Source organism: Lampetra fluviatilis, chromosome 45 (genome assembly GCF_964198595.1).
Source record: "Lampetra fluviatilis chromosome 45, kcLamFluv1.1, whole genome shotgun sequence".
NCBI lineage: Eukaryota > Metazoa > Chordata > Hyperoartia > Petromyzontiformes > Petromyzontidae > Lampetra > Lampetra fluviatilis.
The window spans coordinates 6,624,857-6,631,625 of record NC_136319.1 but is presented as its reverse complement, the minus strand read 5'-3'; positions in this window follow the sequence as shown (position 1 = coordinate 6,631,625).

Here is a 6,769-nt window from a genome sequence, read left to right as displayed (position 1 = left end):
GTCGTTAGAGTAAATAAACGGTGTTGCCTGCAAAGACAAGTCTCTGCCTACTTTGTCAGCACTACAAATGTAAGGGTTTGGAACTGGTTCCCATGCACGCGTTTCTCTCTGTGTGCACGTGGCAGAGTTAAGTGGATCAACAGCGAATTAATAAAGTAATAACAACGCCAGCTTCTGTAGCGCCGTAGCATGGCGAGCCGTTCTCAAATCAACCATCATGTTTTGGCGACGCTTCGTTTGGCAGTGACGCACAAACAACAACAACAAAACAATCTCAGCACATTCGGAGAGTCGCTCGACAACTTCTCCGGGCTCGCGACGTGCTGTGGAGAGGGGCCGTTGCTCGAAACGTCGCCTGTTGTATACAGTACTACCTTCTAAGCGAATCTAAGGCCAGTTTCATGAATAAACGTGAGTTTTCTCCAATGTTAAAAATACGTGTGAATTTGCACATATACAGTATATATATTTGTGTGCATTTCAGTTTCTCCATGTGTCTACAACAGTGTAACTCACACCACTGAGTAGCTATGCGAGTGTGTATTTATATTTATGAATGAGTTGTAAATGCGTCTGTATTTGTATCTAAATGAGAGTGTAACACACACCACTGAGTAGCTATGTGAGTGTCTGTTTATATTTACTATCTGGGGGGCCGTTACCCAGACTCAAGCAATGAGTTTTTTCTTAACATGACACATCACACTATCTACTGTGTACAGCTCAGATATAGTACACGTGTGTGTAATGTTGTTACATACCCTCACCATGTACTATAACTGAGTTACATTCAGTGCATAGTGTGCTGTATAGTGTGATGTGTAATGTTGTTACATACCCTCACCATGTACTATAGCTGAGGTATATACAGTGCATAGTGTGCTGTATAGTGTGATGTGTAATGTTGTTAAATACCCTCACCATGTACTATAGCTGAGTTATAGACAGTGCATAGTGTGCTGTATAGTGTGATGTGTAATGTTGTTACATACCCATACCTGTCAACCCATATGGGTTTACCCGTATTGTTTCTTGCCGTGGTTGTCCCACCTGATGACGGACGCTTGTGTTGCGCCCGAAACGTCGTGATTTAATTTATTTTATACCTACGTGACTTTACCGAAAGAACCAAAGAGTATTAAATTATTATTATTACTTGACGCTCACGCCAGTTGGTTCAGAGCACGGGGTCGGCAACCTGCAGTTCCGTAGCGGCGTGCGGCTCTTTGAGGGACGGCTGCTTCGTGAGACGTTTTTATTTATCACGGACTACCACCACCACGGTCTCTCGTACTCACACCACATTCTTATTTATCAAGGACCACCACCACCATGTCTCGTACTCACACCACATTCTTATTTATCAACCACCACCATGTCTCGTACTCACACCACATTCTTATTTTTCAAGGACCACCACCACCGTCTTGTACCCACACCACGTTGAATTGCGGCTCTTGAAATAACGTGTTGGGTTTTTTTACTTACCGAATTGTAACAAACAAAGAAAAAATGTCTCGTTATTTTGGTTTCTGAACCCCCTGGTTTAGGGGAATCGGTTTTTTAAACCCTGAATACGATCTGACAGCGGTGTAGTTTGCTGGGCAAAACGCACAGCCTCATCCTAGCCAGAATGTTTTGTTTACGTGACAAACCTTTCTCATTGATTGTGTCGGGCGTTGGCGGGTTTAACGACACGTTACATATTTACGCGATCTAACCCAAAAACACGTTTAATGAATAATATTGGTCGCGATTAGCCTACTTATATATTTAAATCTGAAAAGACAGTACGAAGCAATAAGAGGGACAGTACGGCTCCCCGGGACCATGGTTACTAATTGAAGTGCTAATGATGATTGATGGGACGAGCGTTGACAGGATCACGTCAGGGAAAGCACGTGACCCAATGGCTGTGAAGTGTAACAAGGGCGTAGATTGAATAAGAGCCGGTGCGAACCGGACCTGGGAGCTGTTGTTGTGGGGAATCGCCGTCGTCTCCATCGTCTCTGAGTAGTCTTGAGGCTAGAATTACATTGTCTCAGAATAGAGTCGTTTAATTACCCAAGTGTATATCGTCCCTATGAGATCTCTTTCACCAGTGGCAAAATATAATGGTAGGTTTTTACCCTTTTAACTGGTACAAAACTGACACCTTTATTCAAGGCATCATGTTTGCAATGACCACAACACAAGTAGTCAATAAAGCAAACAAAAAAGAAGCAACTCTGATAAGGACAGTGCATATTATTATCCTTATCAGAGTTGCTTCTTTTTGTTTGCTTTATTGACTACTTGTGTTGTGGTCATTGCAAACATGATGCCTTGAATAAAGGTGTCAGTTTTGTACCAGTTAAAAGGGTAAAAACCTACCATTGTATATCGTCACTCGTTACGTTGTCAGCAGACTTTATTCATAATAAATATACATGAAGAATAAGACGGTGTCTGTGAGAGCTACATTACAAATGCAACGCCACGTCTACACAATTGAGCACGGGCTGCCGCGGGGAACAATCCAGGACGAGTCTAGTGCTGTTCATAATTTAACTGCAGGTGAAGTCAGATCGTTTTCTTGTTCGTCGTGGCTGCTCCATGCTTTTTACATATCGCTTCGGTGGCTAGGAGATGTTGACTACCTTTCCTGGTATATAGGAGGTCGTGGGTTCCATTCCAACCCTGACGCCTGCTGTATATTTGTAGTTTGCGTGTCTCTCTCGCCGTGGTCCCGTGGATTTTTCTCTGGTTTCCCCTCGACATTTAGAATCAACATCACGCGTTTAAAGTTTTTGGCTGAAAAAATATCCACGCGAAAAGCCACTTTGTTGAGCTTTCAATCGTGGCCAGGTCGCTTAAAGAAAGAGCTACATAGCTCAGTGGATCTTACCTGGTAAAATAAAGAAATATTTTAAATAGAATTAGCCAAAATCGGCCAGAGTAAAGGCTGTAAAATGTTGACATTGACAAGAATAGGTGATGAAGACTTCTTTTGTTTAGGTATTGACGATTTTAAACATTGAACAATATATTTTATATTCTTGGTTCTTTCGGTAAAATCACGTAGATTTTTTTTACCGAAACAACCAAAGAGTATGGATTCTTGCAGCCACAAAAGCTTCAAATCAAGAACGATGAGAAGCGTCTGTCGTCAAAGTAAAAAAGTCAAATCGGTGATAAATCGCGCGTAGTGAATTGAAAGAGACATTGATGAGGCGTCAACCATTAATGTTGTACAACAACAACAGCAGCTGCTGTGCGTCAACGAGCTGCACCACCCGCACGCCGTTCGCCACAACGCGCTACAGACGCAGTCCATGGCGACACGGAGCCAAGGCGAAGTCGTCGCTGCACTCCGACAACAAAGAAAGCGGTGGATAAAGCAAAGCACTTTGTGGCAATCACCCGAATGGCAACAAGACGCAGGGAACTACTAACTTTTATATGTATATATACTGTGGATGTGCATAATGCAGGTTGTTTGGGTTAGATGGAATAAAACTTCTAGATTTGAAGCTTTCGTGACTGCAAGGATTCATATTCTTAGGTTTTTTCGGTAAAGTCACGTAGGTAAAAAATTATAAGTAATGAAAGTAAAATAAAATAAAAATCACGACGTTTCGGAGGAAAGACGGAAGCTTGTGTTGCCTCCGAAACGTCGTGATTTTTATTTTATTTTTATTTTACTTTTATTAATTTTTATTTAGAATTTTTACCTACGTGACTTTTACCGAAAAACCTAAGAATACTGTTTGGTGTGTTATGGTGATGTGTTAACTTTCCTTGTACTTGCGCTACTATCATGTTTGTGTTCTGTTTGTTGTAACGTTCTTACCCCGTGCTCCGACTGGACATCTGTTACAAAGAGCTTTACAGGTCATCGGATTCCTCCTGCAGTATAAATATTCCGATTCTGATGTACGTCAGTCCAAAGATGCCAAATTAACATCTGTGATAATAAATCGCGTTACCGGTATCTGCTTTGATCCACATTGCTCACCGGAGCTGTTGGGCTGTTCGGAATGTACCACTCACTCAGCGGGAAGGGGGGGGGGTAGCAATAATTTTGCATTAACTTTTACTTTAAAACATAAACATACAAAGCAAGATACATCATTATAAAATCACTGTAACTGTTATTGTACAATGATTAACTTATTACAATTTGAATAGACGGAATATGGTAAAGTTTTAGTCGTAAAATTGTGAAATAATGGAATAGAATCACCCCTGTGGTTGATAATGGTTTCTCTCTCTGTGGGTCATCGCAAGACAAATTATTTGATTCAATTGTAATCAAACTTTAAAGCATGTTTTAAACATGTTATTGTATTTAAACTTTTAAATACAGAAACACTTTCTTTCGTGTAAACATCCCCGATTGTAAATGTTGTTTTGGCCAATCAACAGGCAGGAAATAATGAGCGTTAGCGTGACACACGCTGGTACTTGTTAAAGCCAAGGGCGAGAATCTACAGGTACATGTAGACAGGTTTGTATGTTTGTGTGATGCGGGCCTTGTTTTTACATTCCTTAAACATCTGAGCACATTCCATGGGGGTACCTCGTGAGGTTTGTAACCCCGTGTAAAGTAATTTTACATCCTTGTTTCTTGTCTGTCTGCGAGCACTGATACAAATACTCACCACTCACCATCTACACACGACAAACCAGCAGATATCCACAAACATTACTCACCATCTCATATGCGCACACACTACTCACCACTCACCATATACACACATTACTCACCACTCACCATCCACACACATTACTCACCACTCACCATCCACACACACTACTCACCACTCAACATCCACACACACTACTCACTACTCACCATCCACACACATTACTCACCACTCACCATACACACACATTACTCACCACTCACCATACACACACACTTCTCATCGCTCAACATCCACACACAACTCACCATCCACACACTACTCACCATCCACACACACTACTCACCAGCCGCCATTAACCAGAGAGAACATCTCCCCCAGGAATAAACCCGTTTCGCAGATATTCTGATGAAGATAATGAGACCAAGAAAAAACTGCAAAGCGTAAACAGATCCTCGCAGAAGGAAGAGGCATTGACAGAAACGAGAAAAAGGCAGCGCCAACCAACTCGCCTTCGCCTTAAATGGACTTGCTCCTCGCTACATTAATGACCTCCTTCAGCCACGAATATTCCATCAAGATCGTCAAGATCCTCAGCTTGTGCCTTGCTCAACGTCCCACCGTCTCCAGGCTACGCACGTGGAGGTGCGTTGGCAATTATGGCACCTAAACTCTGGAACTCGTTGCCCTTCGAGGTCAAGGGGACTTCCGAGACGCTGCTCATCTTCACATCTCCACTAAAGCCGTCTCTGTTTAAAACGGCTTTTTCCCTTTAGTGATGTTCAAATGTCCTTCTCACTTCTTTCATTGGGTGATGTTCACTCATTTCCATCGTGCCATGCATAGCACCATACGAGCGATTGTTTATGGGCTGTTTGTAAATGGAAATTATTTAATTATTATCAAATTAGGACCATTAATTCACAATTCAATTATTATGAAATAATTAACAAATTATCCTTTGTCGATTATAAAAAACATTAGTACATTATTATTTATTTATTATTCAAGACCTTTTTTTATTACCTCTATTAAATTTGGAGCATTAAGTTATAATTTAAATCAGTATTACAACATTGTTATTTAATCATCATTATTTATCATTAAATAATAATTATTAAATTGTTATAATTAAATGATAATCATTCAATAATTATAAAATTATTACCATTAAATTATTAATACTTGACGGTCATGCCACTTGGTTCAGGGCACGGGGTCTGCAACCTGCGGCTACGGAGCGGCGTGCGGCTCTGAGGGACGGCTGCTTCGTGAGACGTTTTTATTTATCAAGGACCCCAACCACCAGCACAGACTCTCCTCCTCACACCACGTTGCATTGCGGCTCTTGAAATAATTAGTTGATTGGTTTTTATTTTACTTACGGGTTTGTAAAAAACAAAGAAAAAATGTCTCTCCTTGTTATTTTGCTTTCTGAACCCCCTGGTTTAACGGAATCGTTTTTTTAAACCTTGAATACGAACTTACAGCTGTGTGGTTTACTGGGAAAAAAGCACAGCCTCAGCCAAGCCGGAATGTTTTGTTTACGTGACAAACCTTTCTCATTGATTGTGTCAGGTGGTGGCGGGTTTAACGACACTTTTATATTTACGCGATTAACCCAAAAACACGTTTAATGGATAATATTGGTCGCGAAATCCTACTTAGAATTTGAAATATTGAATAAGAATTTACACAGTGCGGTTGACAGTGGAAAAATACAGCCTCATCCAATCTGGTGTACAGTCTGTAGGGCAAGCCATCACCTTTTTCGTGGTTACCGTGGGGTTTTGGTAAAAATATATCAATTGCTCATCTTTAACCTTAACCCATCAACTCCTTTCACCGGAGAACCACATTTAATCACAGGCGACAGCAGGGAATCCACAGCCTGCATCTCAGGATGTGTTATTTTTACGATTGTGATCATGTTCTTGCAAGTCTATTGTTGGCACTGGTTAAAGCCAACGGCGCAAATCTACAGGTACATCTAGACAGGTTTGTGTGATGCGGGGCTTGTTTTTACATTCCTCAAACATCTGAGCACATTCCATGGGGTGCCTCGTGAGGTTTGTAACCCCGTGTAAAGTAATTAACAATTCTTGTTTCTTGTCTGTGAACCTTGATACAAAATATTCACC